Source organism: Notamacropus eugenii, chromosome 4, assembly GCF_028372415.1.
Source record: "Notamacropus eugenii isolate mMacEug1 chromosome 4, mMacEug1.pri_v2, whole genome shotgun sequence".
Taxonomy (NCBI): domain Eukaryota; kingdom Metazoa; phylum Chordata; class Mammalia; order Diprotodontia; family Macropodidae; genus Notamacropus; species Notamacropus eugenii.
In genome coordinates this window covers 474,884,532-474,896,379 of record NC_092875.1, presented here as the reverse complement: position 1 = coordinate 474,896,379, position 11,848 = coordinate 474,884,532, and positions in this window count along the sequence as shown.

Below are 11,848 nucleotides of genomic sequence, written 5' to 3'. Positions count from 1 at the left end.
GCACTTCTATCCAATCTATATTTTATTTGCCACATCTGATTTTTTTCTGCTAGGTTTGTTGTTATTCAGTCATTTTTCAGTTGTGTCCAACTCTTTATGACCCCATTTGGGATTTTCTTTGCACAGATGCTCATTTGACAGGTAAAGAAACTGAGGCAAATAGAGTTGTGACTTGCCCAGGGTCACACAGCTACTAAATGTCTGAGGCCAGATTTGAACTCAGAAAGTTGAGTCTTCCTAACTCCAGGTCAGTACTCTATCCACTGAACCATCTAGCTGCCCCTTCCTGCTAGGTTAGAGGTTCCTTAAGGCTAGGGATTCTTAACGATCTATCTATCTACTCCAATACTTAATAACAGTGCTTTCCCCATAGTTGTCACCTACCTATTCAATGTTTAGTCAGTAAATAAGGAAGCCATATAAACTCCTTTTCTGAGCTTCTGGAACAAAGGTTTCCCATTTTCGTGGGAAATCTGTATTTTATTCTGCGAACACATTATTGTGGTACTGATGATGATGGGCATGGTGGTGCAGATGATGATTTAGACTTTCTTTGTGATTTATAGGGAATTCTTGTGAAGGAACTCCCCCTAGCAATGCAGAAAAGCATCTATTCTATAATCTATAATTTTAGAGTTGCCGGGAACACGGAGAGGTTACGTGATTTGGCCATCGTGACAAGGCAAGTATGTAGCAGAGACAGAACTGGACTCCATATCTTCCAGACTTCAGCGCAGACTCTCTATCCAATACTCCACACTGCATTGTTATTGATGCTAATAACATTTCGATAACACTTACTATATGCCAGGCACTGTGCCAGCCCCGTGAGATAGGCGTTATTGTTCTCCCCAGTTTTTAGATGAGGAAACTGAAGCAAGCAGAGTTTAAGTGACTTGCCCAGGTCCACACATCTAGTTAGTGCTGAGGTGGGTTGTGAACCCAAGCCTTCCTGACTCCAGACCTGGAGCTCTATCCACTGTGCCACCTAGCTGCTAACTATTGCCATTTTCATTACTTATCTCACTTTCCCCATCTTTTTCAAGTGAATTCAGATAGAAATCGCTTTGGGCCATGTCACTATCTTAATATTATTCTTTTAAAATCAACATTATACAGATTATTTCATAGATGAATAAAACAACTGCTTTTTGTTTCTAAAATAAAAGTATTAAAATAAAGTATTTTGTTTACAAAACAAAAGTATTCCAATGCAAATTTAACTTCTATAGATTTGCTAAAAAAAAAAAAAAAAAAAAAAAAAAAAAACCTCAGATAATTCCAGGACTAGATAGAATGATAAGGATGTTGTGTACCTAATCCTGTTCCCCCATGATTTCAATGTCTTCTGCTAGGTCCCTCTCTCTCCTGAAAGCTTCTTGTTACACATCCCTTGGACATCATGAGTATTTGATACGGAAACATCTATTTAAAATGCTGTTCTCATGTTTTTATGGATCAGTGATATGTCTGAGCCATATTAATTCCCCTGTTCCAGTGCAGTTTGTTGCTTAAGTTCTCAAGGATATTTCGAGGTGTGTATTTTAGTACCTTGCATTTATTACGAGGTTCACATCTAGTGGGAGACTTTTTGTCTGGCAGTCTATGAAAGATAGCTAGCTTCTGTACACAGTTCTGCCCCCCAATTTATTTCTTACTGCTGCTATTAGCTCCCGGCATGTGCTTCATGGAATTACTTCCATCAGAGTTGTTATTTCAGAAAAGCATAAGACTTCTTGCCAAGTTGGATGCCTGTAGGAAAGACCGCCCACCTAGTTCCTATATGACTACTCTAGCAAAATTCTGATCTTAAAGGAGGGAAGAAGAAGGCGAGGGAGAGAGAAAAGAGCTAAAATCTAGTTAGATTGCCTCTTGAACGTTTGGGTCTAGCTGAGTAAATTGTGGCACATTAATGTCACGAAATATTATTATGCAATAAAAAAATTTTAATGGGGTAATTGAAGAGAATCCTGGGTAGTCTAAACTGGTTCAGAGTGAGGTAAACAGAACCAGGAAATTGATTTCTTCAGGAACAGCAAAAACGTAAAGAAAATCGTCTTTGAAAGACCTAAGAACATTGATAAATTCAGTGAACAACTATGTCTCCGAAGGACCTGTGATGAAGTACATTACTCTCCTCCTGACAGAGGAGTAATAAGTGCAAGGTCCAGAAGCACTGATTTTTGGACAGGACCACTGCGGAGCCTGGCTTTGCTTCACTGTGTCCATCTGTTGCAAGCTTCTCAGTTTTCAATTAGGGTGTGGGGAAAGGATGAAGGAAGCAGCAGCTGCAGGGATGACGAAAATGAAAGGACCATTGAAATATATATATTTTTAAGTGCATAGAAGAGAACAGAAATCACAAGGAAATACTAACAGGCAGGACAGCTTTAAAAGTAACAGAATTAGATAGATAGGTAGATAGATAGATAGATAGATAGATAGATAGATAGATAGATAGATAGATAGATAGATAGATAGATGGATGGATTTATTAGATAGATAGATGTAGATAGACAGACAGATATACACATATGTGTTTGTATATTTATATTTTAAAGCAAGTGGTAAGAAATGGGGTGGGGGGAATTAAAAGGCATTATGGCTGACATCAATCAATCAATATTTATTAAGCTCAGGATAGCTAGGTGGCACCATAGTGAATAGAGGGCCAGGCCTGAAGGAGCCTTATCTTCCTGAGTTCAAATCTGACCTCAGATACTTCCTAGCTGTGTGACCCTGGGCAAGTCATTTAGCCCTATTTGCCTCAGTTTCCTCATCTGTAAAATGAGCTGCAGAAGGAAATGATAAATTATTCCAGTATCTTTGCCAAGAAAAACCCTAAAATGGGGTCAGACTTGACTGAAAAACAACTGAGCAACAACAGATGTTCCAGGGACCGTGGCAAGTGCTGAGGATACAAAAAGAAGCCAAACGGTCCCTGCCCTCAGAAAGTTTACAATCTAGTGAGATGAATGAATGCTTTTAAGTCTTCTATGAGTATTCAAGGGGGCAAGAGGGCAGCAAAATTAGACCATAACTAGATCAATACTGGGGAAGCTAAGAGTATTTATGAAGAGCCCAAAGATGCCCAGCTGGCACGGGGGTTGGGAGATTTGGGCTGGAAAAGACAAAGCTGGTGGGAGCGCTCTGTTCAACAAGACAGTCAGTGGCTGCATAGGTTTGCAGCTGGTGCAGCATCTTAGAGGCCATTTAATCTAAATCCTCCATTTTGTAAGTAAATTGAGGACTGGAGAAGTCAAATGTGTTGACTCTGGTTGCAAAGGGGACCTTTCTATGTCTCTCCAATTACCGGTGTCTTCTCCTCAAAGAGTACCTTTTATTTAGTCTCTATATATCATATTTAAATTTGATTTCTATACATTGTATACGTATATGTATTATATACAATGTATATACATTGTATCTATTTATATACATTATCTTTCCCTATTTAAGGAATAAGCATCTTGATGAAAGACTACTTTTCCTTTGTATCCCTAGCATTTAGAACGGTGATGGACACACGCTACGAGTTTGATAAATCCTTGTTGGTTTATTGGGTGGGTGGCAGGGCAAGCATTTAACCAAAATAGTCTGGTCTCTGTAACACTCACCCTGAGCTCACTTCCCCACCTCAGTATCTCTGCCTGGTGGTAAAGATGAAAGAGCTGCCTCTTCAACACACCCCTAAGCCTCGAGTCCCTCACTACTTCACTGACCCACTGCTGAAAGGTCAACTTCGGAAATTCCTCTACTGTTTAAAACCCAGAGGAGCAGAGCTAACTTAGGGGGTTACTCAATCACAGTGCTCCTTCCTTGACCCAATTAAAGAGAAGTTCACACCTTGTAAAGAGATCCTAGGGCATAAACAATCTTGTTCAAACTTCTAAGCTTCCTCAGGTGTGACACCTTTACACTGAACACCTTTTAATTACAGGAATTGGGAGGGAGGTGCAACCCCACCCTTACACATTCTAATCAAAGGTTGGAATACTGCCTCAGATGCTTCTTACCTGTGACCATCAGAAGTCATAGAACCCTCTGAAACTCAGTTGCAGAAGGAATGTGACACAAGAGAAAGAGCTTCCAGAGTCAGTCAGGCCTCCGTCACCTTCTGTATGGTCTTGGATAAATCACTTAGCCTCCATATGTCTTAGGTTCCTCTTATATAAAATGAAGGATTTGGACAATAGGACATCTAAAGCCCTTTCCATGCTAAAGCTATGATCCTTCAAAGAATACTTAATGTTTTAAGTAAGCTGACAAATCTACTGCTTGGGGAAAAAATATACATACATATAGACATACATACATATATATAACATGTATGCTGTGGACCACAGCATATATTTTCAGATGAAATCACACTTCTCTGAGAAATTATCTCAGATGTTCAACTGATTACACATGAAACATGAAAAGAGAGTTCTATGGCTTCCTATCAAGCTTCTTAAATTATCTAGCCAAGTTAGGCTTCTTAGTAACATGCTTTGAATCTGCTAACATGAATCAGATCCCATTAAAAACAACTACATAGAATTGTTCCAGTCTTTTGGTTGCCCTGGTGTTTTGTTGTACCAAACATGGCCTGAAATACCTTGGCCCATTACCTTGGGTGCAGTAATTGTTTTGTTATGTAGAGAAAATCATTTTAATGGTAGTGACTGTTGCTTCAGGATTTGACCCTTATTTTTTAGACTTTCAAAAGAGGCCCTTAGAAGACCAGGCACTGAAGTCGTCAGGCCATGGTCCCATCCAGAGCACTCCACCCTTACCTTGAGGAAACAGAATATCTAGCTTCCAAACAAAGGGATGACTAGAATCCTCCCAAAAAAGATGACAAACTCATAAGTTTTTACTGTTTGGTTTAGAATTCTTGACTTGACTTGACTTGCTGGAGATGGAAGTAGCAAATGTTTACTTTTTAAGTCTATCCTGATGAAATATTTGATTACACAGAATTTTAGGGCTTATGAAAACTTTAAAATGTTCAAGTTTCCATAAGCTGCTTAAAAAAACAAGTTTGCGCATTTACTCGAACAGCCATCTCCACCAGCGCCAGGACTTGCTTCTTTTTCTTTCTAAAGTCTTGTTTAATTTACTTTTACATTAAAGTAGAAAAATATTTTTTAAAAAATAGAAATGTAGATCAGTGGAACCAATTAGATGAGAAATCAATCTATCAACCAACGTTCCAGGCACTGTGCTAGGTTGTGGAAATAGAGGGGAAAAAAAGAAACTATCCCCCACCCTCAAGAGCTTACATTGTAGTGGGGTAAAAATACACACAGATGTAAGTATAAACACAATGTGTCTAAATAAATACAAAGTCATTTTGAAAGGGTGGGACAGAAGCAGTTGGGGAGGTGTCTGTCTTAAAGGAAGAAAGGAATTCTGAGAGGCAGAAGTGAGGGGAAAGTTAACTACAGGGCAAAGGAAATGGGCAAAGCAAAGGAATGGAGGTGAGAGGAGGGGTGTTATATACAAAAAACAGCAGGAAGACAAGCTTGGCTAGAGTCTAGTGTGGGAAGAAGAGGAATGGATGATGAGAAAGGGAGATTTGGAATAGGTTGTGAAGAGCTATACAGCGAAACAGAGTTTATATCTTATATTAGAGATAAGAGGAGCTGCTGGAGTTTACTGAATAGGGGAATAACATGGTCACTTTGGCAACTGTGTGGAGGTTGGGTGGGAGAAGAGAGAGACTTGAAACAAGAAAAACAATTAGGAAGCAAAACCCATAAGCAACTGATCATAGTAGACTCATGTCCAATAAACCTGCTTTGGGAAAGGTCTCCCAACTTAATGAGAACTATTGGAAAAACTGGAAAGTGGTTCGGCAGAAAATAGATACAGGCCAGAATCTTACAACATATACCACAACAAAAAAACTGAATGGATGTTAACCCTAAATATAAAATGTCAATCTTTTAATAAAAAATAAATAAAACTTACAGGACAATAAAAAGAGGTACCTTTTACAACTATGACCAGAAAAAAAATCTTAAATAAGAGCTAGAGGTAATCACAAAAAAAATATTATGTCGATTGTATAACATTTAAAAAGTTTTATGTGAAAAAATCAATGCAGTTAAGATAAGAATGGAAGCTGCGCTGGAAAAAATATCTACATCAAATATTTCTGAATCAGTTCTGATATTAAAGATATATAGGACATTGACACAAATATATATATATATATATATATATATATATATATATATATATATATATATATATATATATACATAGAGAGAGAGAGAGAGTGTGTGTGTGTGTGTGTGTGTGTGTATACACACATATATACATATACATGTACTGCCAAGAACTGCTTTTGTATATATAAGTGGTTAAAGGATGGAAACAGCTTTCATAAAAAGAATTGCAAGCTATCACCAATGCATGAAAAAAAGTTCCACCTCACTAATGTTGGAGGAAATGCAATTTAAAATGAACCACCTTGAAGTTTTACTTCATATTCTGCAAATTGGCAAAGATGATCTAAGATAAAAAGAATCTAAGCAAAAAGGGTGTGGGAAAACAGACAAACACACCGTTGCAGAGGTGTGACTATCCAACCATTCTGGAACCATGCTAAAAATGTAAGTAAGTTTTTTGTGCCTTTTGGCTCATTAACGTAATTCCTTCCTCCATTAGGTTGTAAACTCCTTGAGGGCAGGAACTATCTTTTGCCTGTTTTTGTTTCCCTAGCAGTTAGCATAGTGCCTGACACCTAATAGGTACTTAATAAATTTTTATTCATTGACTGGTCAAAGACAAAGGGAAAAAAGATCAAAGATCAAAATGTTCATAGTGAAACTTTGTAGGTTGTCGCAAAACACTAGAAACAAGACAGAGTGCCCATCAAATGAAGAATGGCTATGTAAATTGTGGTATTTGAATGTAATGGGCATTATTGTGGCAAATAGGTGGAACTCAGAAAAACTTTGCCTGACTTTTGTGAACTGATGCGGAATAAGGTAGAACTAAAAGACCAGTATTCATAAGGACGACAATTATGTAAGGGAAAACAAAATTTGAAAACATCAGAATTTGGATTTCTGTATTGACTCACCATAATCAAAAGACTGATGGTGTAACACACTCCCCTCCTCGAAGTAAAGACCTGTGGTTCTGGAATCTTTCACTTGCTCTCCAACACAGTCAATGTGTCATCTTTTATTTTGTTAATAAAGAAGGGTTCTGTTGGAAGGATGATCATCAAGAAATGACTGGAATTTGTTTGTTTTTAAGAAAGATATGAAAACCCTCCCTGTCCCAATTCATAACAACAGCTTGATGGATTAGCAAGTATTTCCCAAAAGTTAGATGGACTAGTGATACATAAAGAGGAAAGACCCAAGATCTAAAATGAGACAATGAAGGTCAAAGAAAAGAGAAGATGGATTCCTGGCAAAGGATACAAAATCACAGAATTTGAGAGCTAGAAGGACCTTCAGCTGTTATTTTGGCTAATCCATAAACTAAAGGAAGCTCCTTTATAACATACCCAACAAAGGATAGCCCAGTCTCCACCTGAAGACTTCCAAGGATGGGGGGAATTCCACCACAACTCTAATGAGCAGGAAATTGCTTCAAACATGAGGCTTAAATTTGCTTCTGTGCAGCTTCCACCCTCACCCCTTTCCTACTTCTGTCCTCTGGGCCCAAACAGAGCAAAGCCAGTCCCTCCTCCATACAAAAGCCCTTCCATTACATGAAGACAATGATGATGACCCGCCACAACAGACTCTTCTTCAGGCTGGATGTGCCCATTTCCTTCAACTGATCCCATGTCATGTCCCTCATCATCCTGTTTGCTCTCCTTTCAACCATCTTCAGTTTGTTATTGTTATCCTTAAACTGTGGTGCCCAAAGCCGACCGTGTTCTCCAGACAAAGTCTGGCAAGGAGCTGACCCAAGCTGTGTCCCTCTCAGTCCAGTCCCAGACAACATTAGCTCTTTTGGCCTCCACATTACACTGCTGGCTCAATTTGAGCTTTCTATTTAGGAACATTCCCCCACCCCCAACTCTCACCTCCATCTTTTATGGAACAAAGCCATCCAAACATGGCTCCCTCATCTTATACTTGGTGAGATGATTTGTTTTTACCCAAATGCAAGACTGTATTTACTTTTACCTTTATGAATTTCATATTATTAGATTCAGGCCAGTGTTCCCAACTTCCAAGATCTTTGTAGATATGGATGCTGTCAACAAGCTCAACTGTTCTTCCCAGCTTTGTGCCATGTGCTGATGAGGCAATTGGTTACACAGTGGATAGAGTGCTGGGGCTGGAATCAGGAAGTCCTGAATTCAAATCTAGCCTTAGACTAGTTGTGTGACCCTGGGCAAGTCATATAACTTCTGTTTGCTTCAGTTTCCTCAACTATAAAATAAGAATAATTAGTAGCATCAAACTTGCAGGGAAAGATCAAATGAGATGAGATTTGTACAGAAAAGTGCTTTGCATGGCACCTAGCTCATAGTAAATCTGCCATCAAAGCTGGCAGATTGAACAGTTTGCCATGTGGACGTGACTTGTTGTTTATTATTGTGGTGATGGTGACTATGGTTGTTGTTCTTAATAAAACCTGGAGTTACTGGGTCTACAGACCCATGGGGAGATACACAAGATGTACAGATATCCAGAGTCAAGCTTTATTGCACATCTCCATAATACATTGTAAAAGCATTTGTTCTAAGTCTGATGATTAGCATATCCAGTGAGAGGATTCAAAGCAGCTATGTTATTTTTCTGACGCGTAAGAGAGACAGATAAAATTATTGACTAAATGTAAGAAACACAGCTGTCACTGGATGCTGATGGATAATCATTATTCCACTGTTCTAGCCCAATGGAAAAAAGTCAGAAGTTAGCATTTCTATCATGTCTGAATTCCTGAAATGCAGGTATGTATGAGTATCAGTCAGTCAATAAACCTTTATTAAGTGCTTACCATGTGCCAGGCACTGTGCTAAGGGCTGGGGATACAAAAAGATGCAAAAGATAGTCCCAGCCCTCAAGGAGCTTACAATACAATGGGAGAGATAAACAAATAGGTACAAACAAGTGATACATAGAATAACTGGAAATAATGAACAGAAGGAAGGCCTTGGAATCATAAAGGGGGGGGAAGGCTTCCTGGAGAACATGGGATTTTAGCTGGACCTGAAGGAGGCCAGGGAATCTAGGAGGCAGAGATGAAGAAGGAGAGAGTGCTCCAGGCATTGGGGAGATCTGGAGAAAATGTCCAGAGAAGAGAAAAGATGTGTCTTGTTTGTAGAATACCAGAGACCTGAATATCTGCAAAGCACTTGCAAAGTTACTCAACAAAATTAACCTTTTGCTGTTAAATTGCACATGAACCAACTATAGTCCTTTGTCACTCGTTTATGGTACTAACCACATGATGCCAGATCTCAGTTACTGATGTATAAATTTTTCTTTTGTACACATATTATATATACTTATATATGTACATGTTTTCTCTCCTCTTAGTATGTAATGATTCTTTCTTTTGACTTTGTATTCCAGTACTTAATCCAATGCTTGGCATGTATTAAATGCTTAATCAATACTTGGTGATTGATTGATTGATTGAGCTCCCCTACCGCAGTGGTAAGACCCATTATGAAAAGAGGCCTTAGAGCTCATCGAGTTCACCCTCATTGTTTTACAGACAAGCAAACTGAGGTGTAAAGAGGTTAAGTGACCTTCCCACTCACTGGAAAAGCAGGTGACAAAACCAGGATTCCAATCCAAGTCACGTGACTTTTAACCAGGTTATATCTCAAAAAGGCCATGTCTTAAACTTCCCTGTATCTTACATAGCACCTAGCAGAGTACTCCTCCTTCAGAAATATTTTTGAAGGAACAAATGGACATATGATGAGGAGAAAACCTTAGCGAGACCAAGTGTGAATCACTGAGTACCATCAGAAGTATGAGGGATTTCAGCAGATGTTGTACTCTGTGAGTTTTCAAATTTAATTCTTCTTAACTAGAACTTCTAAAGTCAATAACTTTGTCCCTCCTCTCCTCCCCTCCCCATCCTGAGTCATAAGTTATTTCTGCTCTTAACTTTGTAACCTGACAGATTTAGGTCAGAATTTACAGAAATTCTATACAGAGATTTTTTTTTTTTACAATTCTCCATTGAAATGGCAATTAGAGAAAAACCACGAAGGAATATAATGTGTCACAGTCACTTGTCATCAGTTATTCTCTTGGCCTCCTTCATTTTTCTTTCCCATTTCTGCCTCTGCACCTTCTTCCAAGTCATCCATTCGGACTGCAACTATTTCTCCTCTTATATTTACAGAGACGTATCTTTGTTCTTTGTTCTGAGTGGAATTTGCAGCCATTTTGACATGTAGCTCAAATTAACCACTTAATGATGACATCTCTTCTTCACATTTTGTTATAGGGATCCTGTCTCATTCTAAGATGCCTTGGGATTTTTTAATGTTGGAATAGAGGACAATAAGTGGAGGGCCCATTTGAAGTAGAGGTGACTGTGACTGAAATGCCTGTTGGTGGTCTTGTTCAAATCCTAGGGGATTTCAGTGTAGGGAAGAGAAGCCATCCAGACTAGGTACTAGGTACTAAAATGGGCTTTCTATTTTTGGCTGATCCTGTACTTCTTTTGTATAAGACTAATATATGTAAAAGTGACCGGTAAATTTTAACGTATTATATAAAATCAGTTGTTATATTATTGCCATCAGTTAATTGTTGTCAGTCAACAAGTTCTAAGGGCTTACTATGTGTTGGGCGTTGTGCTCAAAAAAACTTCAAACACAAGGACACAAAGACAGACAAAAAACAGTTGTGGCCTCAAGGAGCTTACATTCTACATGTAAGACAAACAGGAAAACAACTAGGTGCATACATACAAACTGCATTCACTTGGAGCAGGGCTTCTTAAACTTTTTCCACTCTCAACTCCATTTCCCAGAAACACCTTGGATTCACTACAAGTTTGATTTTTAATTAATTTTTCATCATTGCATGTTCAGGAAGCTTTTACCAAATTTTTTATGACCCACAGTTTAAGAAGCACTGATTTATGAAAATGATATGGATAATGAAAGATAACATAGGAGGAGAAGGCACCAACATCTGGAGGAACCAGGAAGGGATTCCTGCAGAAGATAGGATTTGAGCTGAATTTTGTAGGAAACTAAGAGGCTGAGTGGAGAGGAACGGCCACTTCAAAGGACGTTATGTTGTTTTTGAGGAATCCCAAGCAGACCAATATGGCTGGATTGTAGAAGACAGAGAGAGGAGTAAAGTATGAGAAGACTGGAAAGATAGGAAAGGGCCCGGGAAAGAGCTTTGTCATTATTACATCAGCAAAACTATGTGTCAGGACAATGTAAAACTACGTGGCAGAGATTTAGTCTTACCCTTGACCAGTGAAGAGGTTACCAAGGTATCAAGCTTACCTACAATTGTAGAAAGACAGACTGAGCAAGACTCTACCTTAATGGAGCTTCATACTCCACAAGTTTACCTGGGAGCTGTCACTAGGAAATCAACCTTGAGTTTCTTGCTTCTGCCAAAATAATTCAGTATAAGTTCTTTCTTTATGCCTTAAAAGTCCAAGGAAAAAAAACCGAGTAGGTTTTGCTTGCTCATTTCCTGGGCTGATGGTTTACTAGTGGTGTTCATTGTTCCATGATTGGGACAGAATGGGTGCGATTGCACCAGGGAGCATGCTTATCAAACAATGCACTTAACACTCTCTAACTGTTTACGGGTGAGCAAGATGACATACAAAACAGCAAACTAATCTGCACACTCAGCCCCAAAGATGGCCAGATGGGCAAACTGAAATG